The sequence below is a fragment of the Camelus ferus genome, chromosome 3 (genome assembly GCF_009834535.1).
Source record: "Camelus ferus isolate YT-003-E chromosome 3, BCGSAC_Cfer_1.0, whole genome shotgun sequence".
NCBI classification, from domain to species: domain Eukaryota; kingdom Metazoa; phylum Chordata; class Mammalia; order Artiodactyla; family Camelidae; genus Camelus; species Camelus ferus.
The window spans coordinates 70,635,782-70,651,449 of NC_045698.1; the positions used below are offsets into that span (position 1 = coordinate 70,635,782).

Below are 15,668 nucleotides of genomic sequence, written 5' to 3' on the forward strand. Positions count from 1 at the left end.
GCTGTTCTTTTCTGATTGTTGATTTAACTGTGAAATGTACCTCCTGACATTTGCTTGTGAGGATTGCTTTGGCAGAGTTGTTAAGATGGAGAGAAGATGATTCTGTGTCAGTTAAAATGCAGCAACATTTTAATTGTTTCAGTTTGTTTCCTGTTCATGTAGCTCTTGAAACTTTGCCCACAAGTCTTCTATGTGGAAATGTTGGGTGTTTACTCTGCCCTGAGAGTTCTTGGTACTCAGATATATTCATTTGTCTCTGTTTCTATTTCGGGTGATTTTATGTTTGTAAGTTACTGCATTTTTTTTCCCATTGTAATGAGGCACAGGATGAGATACTAGGGAGGAAGGGAGAGTAATTACTATTACTATTCATGGGGAAACAGAAAAATGACAAAACTATCCTGTTTCTTTGGAGCTTATGGTCCCAATTATTTGGGACCATAATTTGGAAGCATTTTGTGAATTTGTAAAGATCTTCAAGGCCAACTATGGTTTACCATGTTAATTTCTTATTGATTTTTAGCAATTTCAAATTCTTGAGGCTTAGCTCAGCGTGCACTTCTAGGCTTTTTTAATTAGATCTATATATAAAAGTCCAAAGTGCTGATGAAACTTTTATTAATTGTTTTAAGATTTAGGAGAAAGAAAAAGGAAGAAGCACTTTCTCCTTTTGTTTAGCAGTCATTTACATTAGGGAGATTGGGGTGAATATAAGGGAGATGTTGACTCTTTTGTTAGAATATTTTGAATATTTTAAAATCTCTTTGTAACCCCAGGCTTTGATGTCATTCCACTGTAAGTGTGAGAGCATGACATTTTCATTATCCAGTTTTAAAATAAACTTCATGAAATAAGAAAATGTTAAGATTTTATCTTGTTTTAAAAGGAATGTATGTATTTTCAACTTAATTTTCTATGCTGGTAATTTAGTTACTAAGATGTCCATAAATTCTCCTTTTATAAGCTAGAAAATTATAGATTGATTTATGAGGGAAATACATATGGGAAAAAATTTAAAGCTTTTATAGTCTCTACTTTTCAGTGAGAAATACGGTTTCACACCTTCCACCTGGATGCTTTTGCTTCCTGTATCAATAAGACATGTCTCATCTTGTTCCCACTCTCATTATCTTTCTCAAGATTGATTCAGAACCTCCCTGACTTGTCTCTTCACCCTCGTTCTCACACCCCAGCACCTAGCTCACTGTGCATTTCGGTAGAAAGCCTGCTGCACTTTGGTAGAAGCTTGGCTCTGAGTCAGGTTTATGCCGCCAAGAAACATTATGATTTTCGGTGAATTATTTTTCTAATAATCCCTTCCGTGTATACTTCACAGTGTTCTGTGATGGGGACGTGAGATAGATACACTGAGTGCTTTTTCATGATAAAGTGCTCTATAAGTAAAGGTGTCATTATTCCTGAAGCATAGCCCATACTATGTCATTCCTTTACTCAAAAACTCCAGTCCTTCCCTATTGCTTAAATGATCAATTCACACCTTCCTGTCATTCAAGGACTCCAATCTCCCACTTCAGTATGGTCCTTACTTACCTTTCCAGTCCTGTTTCCCTCGCCTCTCTCTCTCATGCTCTCTTGATTCCAAGGACGTTTTTCAAATTCTAAGCTTTTATTCATGTTAATCCTCTACATAGAATTTCCTTCCCCAAATACTCAAATTACTGTTCATCCATGAGGTCTTTCATAACTCCATTCCTTTACATATAGAAGCAGTTCCTCTTAAATCTGAAAGATGGTATCTGTTTTTCTTTATTTCGTCACTTTCTGCCTTATTTAGGGGCAGGCCTTATCTCCTGTACTGTACAATCCTGAAGGGGTTCTTCAGTTCCCCAAATGCCTAGAACTTCCCATTGCAAATTCTAACTGCTCTATAAATACTTTTTTTTTCTTTTTTAAAAAAATCCTTTTCAGCTTCATTGACATATGTGACAAAATTATCACTTAATATGTACAATATGATGATTTGATATACATATACCTTAAAATTGTGAACAGATTTCTCCACTGGGTTAATTAACACAGCTACTACCTCACATATTTACCCTTTTTTTGTGTGTGATAAATTTTTTTCTACTCTCTTACCCAATTTAAATTATGTAATACAGTGCTATCAATTATAGTCACTAGGTTGTATATGAGATCCTCAGCCCTTAGCATCTTATGACTGAAAATTTATGCCTCTCCATCAATATCCCCCTATTTCCCCACCTTAGCCCTGGACTCGGTCATCTTATAACTGGAAATTTGTACCCCAGTAACAGTACCCCTCTAGCAACCTTCCCCCATTTCCCCTATTCCTAATACCTGGCAATTACTCTTCTACCCAGAGTCTAACTTTTTTTTTCTTTCTTTCTTTCTTTCTCTTTTTTAAGATTCTGCATATAAGTGATTCCATGCAGTATTTATATTTCTCTGTCTAGCTTATTTCACTTAAAATAATGCCCTCCATTTTCATCTATATTGTTGTAAATGACTAGATTTCCTTCTTTGTGAAGGCTGAATAATATTCCATATTGTGTGTATGTATGTATGTGTGTATATATATACACACACACATTTTCTTGCTCCGTTCATCTGTTGACAGAAATTTAGTTGGTTTCCATACCTTGGCTATTATGAGTAATGCTGTAAACATAGGAGAAGAGAGATCTCTCTGAGATAATTTTTTTTCACTTCCTTTGGATATATACCCAAAATTGGGGTTACTGGATCATATGATATTTCTATTTTTAACTTTTTGAGGAATAGTGGTATTGTTTTCCATAGTGTCTGTACTAGTTCACATTCCCACCAACAGTGTACCAGGGTTCTCTTTTCTCCACTTCCTTGCCAGCATTTATCTCCCGTCTTTTTCATAATAGCTATCCTGTTACGTGAACTGTGTTTTTAACTTGTTTCCCTGATAATTAGTGATGTTGAGCACCTTTTCATGTGCCCTTTGCTGTTTGTATGTCTTCTTTGGAAAAATGTCTATTCAGGTTCTTTGTCCATTTATTAATTGAGTTATCTGCTCCTTTGCTTTTGGGTTATATGAGTTCCTTGTATGTTTTGGGTATTAACTTCAAATTAGATATGTGGTTTGGAAATAATTCTCCATTCCATAGATTACTTTTTCATTTTGTTGATGGTTTCCTTTGCTAAGCAGAAACTTTTTAGTTTGATACAATCCAACTGATTTATTTTTGCTTTTGGTGTCAAATTTAAAAAATCATCACCAAGGCTAATGCTCAAGGAGCCAACCCCTATATTTTCTTTTATGAGTTTCACAGTTTCAGGTTTTACATTTAAGTTTTTAATCTATTCTGAGTTGATTTCTGTATATAGTGTAAGATAGGGATCATTCTTTTATATGTGGCAATCCAATTTTCCCAACATCATTTATTTAAAAGACTGTCCTCACCGCATTGTGTATTCTTGGCTTCTTTGTTATAAATTACATGTGTGGGTTTGTTTCTGTGCTCTTATTCTGCTTAATTGGTCTATGTTCTGTTTTAGTACCATATTATTTTGATTACTATAGCTTTGTAATATAGTTTGAAGTCAGAAAGTGTGATATCTCCAACTTTGTTCTTCTGTTGCAAGATGGCTTCAGCTCTTTGGGGTCCTTTGTGGTTCCTTACAAATTTTAGGATTATTTTGTCTATTTCTGTGAAAAATGTCATTAGGACTTTGATAGGGATTTCATTGAATATGTAGATCACTTTTGGTAGTATGGACATTTTAACAATATTAATTCTTTTGATCCAGGAGCATGGAATGTCTTTTCATTTATCTGTGTACTCTTTAATCTTTTTCATCAATGTCTTTTACTTTTCAGTGTATAGATCTTTTATCTCCTTGGACAAGTTTATTCCTAAGTATTTTACTCTTTTTGATGCTACAGTTATAATAGGATTATTTTATTAATTTCTCTTCATGAAAGACAAATTGTTCGTCTTATTCCCTGAATTCCTTTAAAGAAGTTTTTGTGCTTAACAGAGCCTAAGAAATCTGTTACCATGATGATGGTGGCAAATATGTGTAAATAGTTTCATTGAAATTGAAAGTTATGTACTGAGCAAATATTTCAGTAAAAACTGTCTTTCTCTCTAGGTAGAGATTTTTTATTGAAGGTTAGCAATTTCCTCTGACAGCCCTCTCAAGTCAGTAATTTCTCTTGCTTGGACTTTGATTCTCAGGGACAAGATGCTGGAATGCAGGAAGTGAGAGATGAAAAATAAGAGAGAGACATATCTGGCTTGTTATTTGTTTTATCCCTTGGCCATATTAGAAATAATGTGTGTGTTTGGCAGGGTGGTGGAAATGAGGGTGTCCCAGGAAGAGTGGACAAAGGACAGATCTTTAAAACTCAAATGGGAAGATTTAACACCTCATTTTCTCTTAATGACAATTCAGAGTATTTAATAGCCATTATATCTCTGTATTTGGGTATTTGGTGAAACATGAAGTTCTCTTGTTTCATTGAAGAATCTAATCCTGACATAGAGGTGTTACACCATTCCTAAAAGTCAATAGAAATGAAGGGGAGAGTAAGATTCAGTAAATGGAACATTTTCCACAAGTTCACTCTGTATTTCTGCATGTGGGTGTTCTAGTTGTTATAGTTGTGTAATAAAATATCCCCAAACTTAGCACAAGACATTATTTATTATGTTCACATATTCTGTGGACTTGTATGTGCTCCACAGTGTCCAGGGCCTCAGCTAGAAGACTTGAAGGCCAGGGCTGGAATTATTTGAAGTTTTCTCTGGGCATCTCTCTCTGTCTCGGTAGTCTCCATATAAACTTGCCAGGTCAGTGGCAAAGCTTCAGGGTAGCTGGACATCTTACATATTGGCAGAATGCTCCCAAGACTCATGCTCAGAAAAGAGGGAAAGCCAGCAAAATCTAAATTGCCTTTTTTGACCTAGTCTCAGAAGTCACACGGCATCTCTTCTTGTATTATGTTTGTCAAGGTAATCATAGTGTCTTTCTTAATGTCAACGGGAGAGGAAATAAACCACACCTCTTGGTGGGAGAGTGACAAGGATCTGAGAGAGCATGTGGAACCAGAAATCTTAACATGGACATTTTTGGAAAATACTATAGTGTATGTCTTGAAATTTCAATTTAAACTATGGTTTAGGATTATAGAATTTAACATAAATCACAGGACTAAGCCTTGGTTTGGGAATCTAAGTTTATTACAGATACTTGTAGTCTAGCTTTATTGTTATTGTTTTGGAGGAACTGGAATTTTTTTTTACTATTTCTTGGTAAATTACCCCAGCATTGTTCATATGCTTGAGAGCAAAAAACAAAATTAAATGGACATATTAAACAAGTATGCTCCTGTAATAATTCCTCCAGAAGTAGTGACCGTTTTGAAATAATTAGAATTTCAAATTGGGTTAAAATTGGTTTCATTTTGCTGACCTGGTTCAGCAGATGCTGATCAAGCTTAGGAGGACTATTCTAATTTCAGCATACAATATCCAGAAATGATATGAATGTGAAGGACTTCGTGACCTTCAGAGATGGAATTGTGCCCTTTCTACCAAAGCCTTTTATTTCTAAAATGTGTTTTACTTCCAGCAGACCTGACTCATTAATGCCTGTCTCCTTTCCATGTTGTTCTGGATGGTCAAAGCATCATTATTGAGAATGTACTTTGTGCAGGGCACACTTTTTTCCTAATTGCTTTGCATAGAGATGAGTGCTTTTTCAAGGTTGAAGGCTTTGGATGAGATAAAGACTGCTATTGAGCTAATTAGAGCATATGTGGGAGGGTAAGGGGGTCAATGATTTTCTAAGAACAGAACCTTTTCTCTTTACCTTTTTCTTTATTCAAATACAGATCTATGCTGTAAACCCTAACATTTGCTTGTTGTTGTTTTGCTTTATTCCCCTCTGCGTATTCATTTTCTCTTTCACAGTAATACCCCCTTGACACACACACACACACACACACACACACACACACACACACACACACACATTAATTTTAAGAAAGAATAAAATCAGTATCTTTATGGTAAGGACCCTCTTTTAGAAAATGATTCTTTTGCATCATTATGAATATTGCAATCAGTTGGTATATTTCTGTTAACCCATTCTAAATTTGTACTTTACAGAACTGAAGGCAGAGAATACATACTTTGATGTGCAACTTTATGTTTCTAGAATAGTTATGCTTCTAGAAATTTGTCATGATCTAACCTTTAGGCATAATGATGGACCACTTTTTAAATAGACTTTAATGATAGGTTATCAGCTTAAGTTTATACTTTGTCATTTCATTACCCACTATAGTTGTTTTTGTGCATTTTGATTTAACTTACTATATTTTTGCCCTGAGATAATTCATGTAAAAGATGCCATTCGGAAAAGGAGAGTACATACTTATATAATCCTTTATGCATTTTTTATATAGATTAAGAGAGCTGGAGTGCAAATGGAAATGAGCTTCTTGCTTCAATAATGGATATTTTAGTCCTTGACCTCAGGGAGATGAGAGTGCTGATGATGTAGCTTCAGGAATTGCAGATCTTAGTGTTAACATTAGTTGGAGGGAAGAAACTTAAATGAGGTAATTTATGATGCATTTTTGTTACCCTCACCATCTTTCTGTGGCCCAGTGACACCTATAAAGAGGTGTCTGTAAGGGACAGGGAGCAATATTGTCAGCATTGTGTGCTCTCTCTAATGATTCAGGTAACTGTGAGTGTTTCCCGTAATAAAAAGGAAAACGAAAAGGAAAGAGGGATCATGAAAGAATGAATAAAAGAAAATATGGTCACATATGAGGCAAGAGAGCAAAAATTAAATTAGACATACAGAAGCAATTTCTGCCTGATTTGTTAAATAACATAATTTGAATATGTAAAAGGGAAATTTTAGCCAAAGGAAATAGCATGGGCATATGGACCAAGCTGAGTCAAGATTGTAGAGTTACAACTTAATTTTTTATATGCTTCTATTTCTCTTAATATTTATTTCCTTTCAGAATCCATGGCTCTGAATACATAGGCATCTTTTCTCTGAATGTTTTGAAATATTTTTCTGAAATCTAGGCTGTATAAAACCTTTAGTTGTTTATTATGAACTTCAAGTGGCTTAATAACTTCTTTATTCAATAATAAAAATAAAGACAATGATATATTGAATATCTATTCTGAACCAAAAATACTGCTATATATGCATATATATGAAGAATGGATTGTTTTTATTTTATTATGTATGTGGTAAAACTGAGGTTCACAAAATATGCTCAGAGTTACATATTTTGTAACTGGACAGGCTCCAAACCACATCTTCTTTAAAAAAAAAATTTGTTCTTTCCCTACTATTCTGTCAGTTCTGTTGGTCAGAATTAAGTTGTAAAATTTAGAAGGATAGTTTTTGTCTTGGCTTCTGCTTAACAAGAGATGAATTTATCTGTAAGTCTGGCTGAATTTTAAGAAGTGCCATTGTAAGAAGAAAAGACTTGAGCTTGTGTCAAGATATTTAAAGTCGCTCCTGCTGTTACAGTTTTTATTTGGTTCAGTTTTGTCATCTCTTTTGGAAAGTATCATCTACATCTTTTGCCTCATTGACTGGTCTACAGTGAAGAAGGCCTTTCAGAAGATACTACAGGTCAGAAGTTTATGATATAAGCAAAAAAATCATAAAAATAAAAGGAATTTAATTGTTGCTTTAACATTGGTAGCAAATGGCTATAGCCCACGTGTTTCCTGCTTCCTCCATCTTCTGTCTGTGCTAATCCTGTTTGCACGTAACACTGACCCCATCCTCCCACTCAGCCACTTAGTTCTCAAAATCCCACTCAACACTGAAGACCTAGTTCAAATGCAACCTGGTTTCCAAAGTTTTCTCTAATACTTTCCCTCCTTCTTGCAAATCAAGCAACAGTCTATTTTCTCTTTTCCTGTAATATTTTGCTTGGCTCTTATAGCATAGTTGTAATTTGTAGTTGACTAATTATTAGTTATTTACAAGTCTCCTATCTGTCTTTAAGAATAGTCCTAGTGTCCTCCAAAGGAGGGAAAAATTCACTTTCTGCTTCATCCTTAACAATATCTCAAAAAGAAAAAATGTGGGTGAACCAAAATAAACATTACTGTTTCCGTGTAACTTCCTTCTTATCCTCACATACTCATAATTATGTTTTTATTGGTGTGGAGATAGCAGATAGCCTATTGTCATTTTTAGCATGTGCTTTGCACACCAACAGAAGAATATTTCAGAGAAAAAATAATGGAGATTTTGATAAATAATACAAGTAGTCATTATGGGAAAAATCTATCTGTAGATAATTCTTTATACCAAATTTATAATATTTGTGAGTTATGTATGTATGGGAGTGAGGGTAGAAGTGATAGTTGAGAATGAGACCTTGAGGTTTCTAAAAATATTAACTCCTCCCTGATTCCCATTTGTAGATTCACAGATTTCCATTTATTTTGTCTCACAGTCATACTACTCACCTTTTCTCCTATTAGAATTTCAGTGTGGGTTTTCATCCTCTACCTCATGAACAAAATAGATCTTTCTATTACCTTGTTCCATGGATCCATGTCCTGTGACACTGTACTTACTTCCCTATGTCAGTATTTATGGTTGGCTTTTGTTCAATACCAGCATGCAGGGCAGTTGGATACAGTTAAGTTCTCTAGCATGGAACCGAAGTGGCCCTGTGGCTGAGGCAGACACAGGAATGGCCTGATACACAACCTGTGGGTATTCTTGCAGGAAGGCAAGTCCTTCAAGGGGCACCCTCTGTTTGCCTTAGTGTAGGGACTGCGATTGCTGTTTGAGTCTTGGCACACAATAGGTAGGCCACACAGCAGTTACTCTTTTAAGAGTATTGGTATTTAGTTTAATTCTTATATTTCTGAGAAAGGCTGACTAATATTTCTGTTTTCTAAAATAATAGTTTAGTTTTAATTTTAGTGGGGAAAATACCTTAAATAATTTAATTTGGGATACATAAAAATTACGTGAGCAGGAACAAAGCTTGGAAGGAAAGTGGAGAGCTGCTGTATTGGGTCTGTCTTCTTTAGAAAGTTGACACACTGCTTGTGTGTGTGCAGGAGAGAATGTGTTAGGGTCCCTTGGTGCCTATTAAGGCTTTCTAAGTAACGACAGAACTTCACTGTGTGCAGAGTACTTGAGGTGGATAGATGTGATTCCTGCCTGAAGGCCCTTTTTTTTTGGATATACTGAGATAGCTTGTAAATTTGCTGAATGCAAGGGAACAAAAGTGACTGTTATTCACCAATTAAATTCTTTACTTCCAGTACAGAAATCAATCCTGTACTTTAGTCAGTAGTGGGGATAAAATTCTAGGACAGGAACCAGCTGTGGTCACAAAAAGGGAAGGCAATGAGAGTTTAGAGGCAGGATCCATGCTTGGCTAAACTGGGAGGAAAATGGACTCAAGTTGGCACTGGGTGTTCATTCAAGGGCATGTATACTATGTCCTCGGCATAAGCTGATAGAATCAAAATAGACACGTGAGGCAAAGGGCTGACAAAAAATCAGTTCAAGCAGTTTGGTTGCTTCCTAGAGAAGCAGAGGAGCATTCTGCAGTCATACCCCAGGGGTGGACAGAAAGCAATAGTCAGTTCCCACGTTGCTCGTAGTAACTATTAAAGAAAAATCCAGGAAATGACTGTTGGAGTAATGAAACTGCCATATTATGGGTGAATGCGACCAGGTGACTGGGAGCACTGTGTACTGAATGGAAAGTGTGTTCAAATGAATAACCAAGGCAGTGATTGTAGCTGAGTGAGATTAAATTGGAAAACTTCCAGGGGCAGTGACCAGGACATCACATTGCCCACAGTGCTAGAAGAGAACACAAGTTTAAATTGATTGAGCCAGTGTAGGCCAGAACATCCTTGATCAGAACATCTATTTTTAAAAAATGGTATTTATGGACAATTATGTCTTTGATGAATACTTACCAGTAATTGGTGGTAGAAAGAATTCTTTCCCTGGTGATTAGTGAAAAAACAACCCTGGAGTGCTGGGATAGTGAATTGACTCTAGAATTTTTCCCATGGCCAGCTCCCTTTTCCTAATGGATCATTGCCTTATGGAAGCAAGAACTGTGCTTTATCCCTGCTGTGGGCCATGGTAACTCTAGGTCCTTCAATGTAACTGAGCAATCTCTGATCATCTTGTCACACTCTCAGTTTGCTTGCCCAGGGATTGGTAGGTCTTTCTGGGTCAGCAGTAGAAAAAAAGCAATTCCAGAAATTCCTCCTTTTAAAATGGTATTCTTAGGATAATCCAGTGTTTTCACTATTTTACATCAAAGACCATTGCAAGAATAGCTCACAGGATTGCAGCCTTGAAGAAGCATGGGGCTGAAGCTTCAGAGGCCCCCAGCTTACCTTGTGTTCTTTTTTGTAAGGCTCTGAATAAGCCATACACCAGGAACATCACAGTGGTAACCGCGGCCTAGTGATCACAATTTTCCTACTTTGTATTTTTGAAAAGTTTTACTTCTCAAAGCACCTAGATCAGTAAGCCCTTTAGATCAGACTTGGACAGGTTTTTTGAAACTTCTTTTAATCACAGAAATTTAGAGTTGTCTATGACTGTGGCTTGCATTACCCCAAATTGAATTATTTCATATGTTATGTGTTGGGGGAGGAAAATAATTTTCTGTCTACATTTTTAGGTTCTTGGCTGAGACTCACCCTGTAATAAATGATAGATTATCAGAAGAAAAAAAAAAAGACATTTAATAACATATATATCTCTTGTGTACTTGGGAGATAGCCAAGAAAACTGAGTAACTCCCCCAAATGGCCCAGGGCACCACCTTAAATACCATCTCCATTTAGAGACAAAAGAAGATGTTGTGCACGTAGGGGATAGGAGGCAAGGCTTGGAAGTCAGTTATCGGAGACTACTGGGAGAAGCATGGTAAACAAGGGTATGAGGTTGTTATGGAGATTTAAGTTGCTACCTTCTCCACTGAAGAGTTTGTAGAGGTTTTTCATTCTCCTCTTTCTGGTACAGAGGGGGAGGAACCCTTACAAATAGAGATTTCTCTTATAAATGCAAATTTCTTTTATGAAAGTTTATCTTCTACTAAATTTTCAGAACTTCTCCTGTGTCTGCTGTTTCTTAGAAATAATCAGCCTAAAATGATCCTTATGCCAAGGAGGCATATTTTGGGGTGGCAAATTTTGCTCCCTTTCATATATACCCATGAACAACTAAAATGCAGATGCCTACCCCCTCATCCACACAAATATGTTTAAGAGAATGTTTATTTATGAAGCTATTTTTGGTGACCACACTTTCAAAGTATACAGTTGGTAAAGTCACAGCAATATTTTATTTGCAGAAGGGGTAGGGAGCCCTATTGTGTCTAATTGCTTGTTGGGGGAGGAAATTAGTTTATTACATAAGATAGCCAGTTATGAGAAAGGACTTGTGTGAATAAGAGGCAGGAGACAATGCATTGATGAAAGAAAGGAGAGAAAAGGATAGTAACTGGAATGTCTTGGCTTGGGAGAAGTGCTTATATGACCTGAGAGAATACATCTTGGGAGGTGGGAATGGAATTCAGGAAACTCAACTCTTAGAAATTATATGTAGCCTTAAATAATATCTTCTGCTGTTAGTCATTGTCAGGGAGGAAGAAACTTTCCTCTGTCTTCTAGGTTCTTCTGACTGGTCTAGGAATTATATTGACATGAGACAGATTAACAGGGTAAAATCAAACAAAAGTTTATAATATGTTTACATAAGAGAGACCCAGGAAAACTGAGTACTGTTGCCCTTGGACAACTCAGGGGTTAGAGGCACTGACCCTCCAAGAGGTCAGAAATTCCCGTATGGCTTTACAGTTCACCCCCCGTATTCATGGTTCTGCATCTGAGGACTTAACCAACAGTGGATGATGTAGTACTGTAGCACGTACTTTTTGAAAAAAATTCTGCTTCTAAGTAGACTCATGCACTTCATCTACATCATCTATCTTTAATACTGAAAAGAGAGCAGAATTTGCCAATCCAAAATATGTCTCTTTGACATAAGGATTATCTTGAGCTCATTATTTTTAAGAAACAGCAGACACGGGAAGTCTTGAAAACTGAGTGGAAGTTACCCTTTTCTAAGAGAAATTTACATTTATAAGGAAAATTTCCTCTTGTACCAGGAGGAGGAGGATGACGAAACCTCTAGAACTGCTTATCAAGGGAGAAGGCAGCTAACTTAAATCTGTGTAAAAATTGTCCACTGGAAAATAATGCACAACCTGGGAGTTGTGAGTTAAGTTTTATTTTGGGCAAAATGAAGACTACAGCTCAGGAGACAGCATTTCCTATAGCTCTAAGTAACTGCTTCGAAGAGATGGGGGAGCAGTATTATCTATGATTTTAGTGAAGGGGGCACGTGCAGTCAAGCACACATTTAGGCAGTCTTGCTGCTAGTCATGAGGAGCAGATGTCACCATGACTGCTTTTAGTTCTTTTCTAGATATGAGTAGATGCAAGAATTGGGGTCCATAAACTCTTCTCCTGAAAATACCTATCTGAAGGCCTGTTCTGCCAGTTTTCCCCAGAGCAAAGAGCACCTCATTCCTGACCTCTACCCTGAACTCCTTTCAGGGTGTGTTGAAGGTCAGTGGCTGTAGCAGCTTATGATTTAATCCTTATGGAGGTAAGATGGCAAATGCCATTGTGATTTAATCCTTGTAGAGACTGATGACAGGGACCAATTTTTAGTTGGCACAACCATACTTTTGTTCACTGCTGTTTTTTTTTTTATAGCCTCCTATAACAAGATTCTTCCTTCCTTCCTTCCTTCTTTCCTTCCTTCCTTCCTTCTTCTCTCTCTCTCTTCCTTCCTTTCTTTCTTCCTTTCTTCCCTTTCTTTCTTTTCTTCTCAGCCTGTTGTCAAAAGATTGGCCCTTGTCCCTGATGAGCCAAATAACTCAGAGACCAGGTCTTGGAGCTTAGAAGAAAAGAGGCAGCTTTATTACTTTGCCGGGCAAAGGGGACTGGCAGCAGGCTAGTGACTTCAGAACTGTGAACGCACTGGAGGATGGGATAGGGTGGTTATATAGCCATAGCTCAAACAATAAAGCATTGATAACAATCAACAGAATCATTTCCTCATCAGAAGATTTAGAATGGTGTCATGATGCCTTCAGGTGACTAATTCTATAGAGGCTAGTGGTTGTCACTTTTTTGATCTCTTTATCTGGTAAGCACTCAGTGTGGTCTTCTTGGTATTTAGCCTACTTTGTAAGATTACAGCTCTGTGACCTTCTCCCTGAAGATCAACTCAGAGACCAAGCATGATTATAGCTTTCAATTACTGGAATAAAGTAGAAACAGTAAGATCTATAGCTTTAGTTTTAGCAATGGGCCTGGGACTGTGAGTAGCAACCATTCAGTCAGGTCAGTTGACCCTTTTAAGGGCAAGCATAAAATAGGCAATCTATTAGCCTAAGGGCAGCCATTTTATTAATCCTCCTTCAACCCCATTGCTTTGTTTTTTTTCCTTACTTAGCCTGAAAACAGAATAATACCAAAATAATATCATCAATAAAAATAATATCTTTTGTTCGCATTTTTTATTGCCCTTCATTTGCTTTTTTTTTTTTTTTTGCCCCTTTTAAGTGTTTCTCTGAATAAAAGCTTGTGCACAGAAGGTGTGTAAACATGAAACAGGTCACATCAGAAGTCATACACTTGAGCCTAATGATCATGAGTTTCTGATTTCTTGCTTGTTTCTTATGCTTCTAAACATAATGGTGTTTCCCCAAAACTGGGTTAATCTCTTGGTGGATGTGTAGCCAAAAGACACAACCACATCAAAGAGCAGGAGAAGGAAATAATTATTACTTGCAGCAAGGAAGGAGAACACCAGGTATCTTTCTCAAAACAGTGTCTTCCAGACAGCAAAATAGGGAAGATTTAAGCAAAGGATACGTGCATATTCATGAAGGGGCTTGAGCAGAGGAGAATTGGGGCTCATTGACAGAGTCAGGCTCTAGCTGAAGTCACAAGGGTCAGAAAAGGTCAACGCCATCATTCCTTCCATTCTAGTTGATCTGGTTAAGTGCTGGAGGGGGGTGTGAAGTCTGTAAAACAGCTCAAGAATGTGCTTCAGGCTAGTCTTGACCATTGAAACAGAACTTGGAGTCTTTACAACTGATTCATTACCTTTGATATTAAGTTATCTCCCTGGCCTGGTAGTAGCTGTTTTTCCTTCCTTTTGTTCCCTTAAAATCATTAACTACTGAGGCCTATTCTTCTGCAATGGCAACAAGCATTGTGCCCTGATTTAGATCACAGAATGGCTTAGGCCTAAAATGGCTTCTCTTAAATTAGAAAAGTTATGTCTGGTTCTCTTCCTCTGGGGGAGGAATGCTTACAATGGCAAAAAACAAAACAAAGCAAAAAACTTCCCCAAAACCTGACTTACAATTTTACTCTCTTCTTTGGACTTGAAGAGCCCTGTTGCAATGACACAAGTTTTTGGTATCTCTAAATCATCTAAGGTTACTAAGTATAACACATTTTTCCAAATTTTATTTTGATTTTTATGTTTCTTTCATATTTTGACATGCATGCTGTTAAATATTTGGTACACATGCACAAATACATACATATAAATATTTTTCTTTCTGAGTTACTTACTACTTTTTAATTTATTGCCCTTTCTGAAATCGATTATACCATGTCTTTAGTTTTCTAATATGCTTTTTTTCCTTTAACTCAAATTCATCTGAGATTTATATTGTAGAATACTATGTAGTGTAAATAAGGTTTTTTTAATAATTAAGTTTTTCATACCTTCCTTTGGGCAAGTCCTTTGTTTTTGGTATCCATGGCCTTTATATCACATATTAAATTATTTTTTATACAAAGGTCTGTTTTAGGGATAGCTTTGTGGTTGTCTTTATATCTGTAAATTTTCCTGACAATATCACATTATCTTATAATTGTAGATTTGTACTTGTAGGGCAGCGTATGTGTCTCTGGCAGATCAGTTATTTTAAGTTGGTTGTTTTCTAAGGAACAGCAGGCATGGAGACTTTGAAAACCAAGCAGGATTTACCCTTTTGTAAGAAACTTTTATGTTTATACAAATTTCCATTTGTAAGGTGTCTCCCTCTTTGAACTAAGAAGAGGAGGGTGACCAAATCTCTAGAAACTCAGTGGAGAAACAATGACTTAAATATGCATAACAGCCTTACCCTTGCTTACTGTGCTTTTCCTTGCTACTTCTTTTAACTGACTTTCTTCTTATGTCTTTAGCTGAGAGTGATATTTAAGGTGAGAGCTTCTGTCACTTGGGTGAGTTACTCAGTTTTCCTCCTCTCTCCCATGTATAAATGTTATTAGATTTCTAAAAATTTTCTCCTGTTAATTTGTCTCAGATCAGTTTAATTCCTAGATCAATGAAGTGGACCTAGAAGGATTGAGGAAAATTTCTTCCTCCCTGACAATAATTTAAATCATTTGCTTTTACTTTTTTCCTATAAGGCTACCCTACTTAATTTAATTATTAATTGTAATTAATTTCATACTAGCTTTTTTGGGGTATTTTTAATATAGAATTACGCCAATAAGACTATTGTTTCTTCCTTTCTAGTTGTTGTATGTTTCATCCTGTTCATATCTTTGTATATTTGT

General features: G+C 36.4%; 1 long non-coding RNA gene across 1 annotated transcript in view; it reads left to right on the plus strand.

The window, feature by feature from the left end:
* The first annotated feature begins 15,290 nt into the window (after window positions 1-15,290).
* Window positions 15,291-15,668, plus strand: part of LOC116662634 — a 31,881-nt gene continuing 31,503 nt past the window's right edge. Inside the window, exon 1 of the long non-coding RNA XR_004318613.1 lies at window positions 15,291-15,308. This is a non-coding gene — a long non-coding RNA (uncharacterized LOC116662634). The remainder of the gene's footprint in view (window positions 15,309-15,668) is intronic.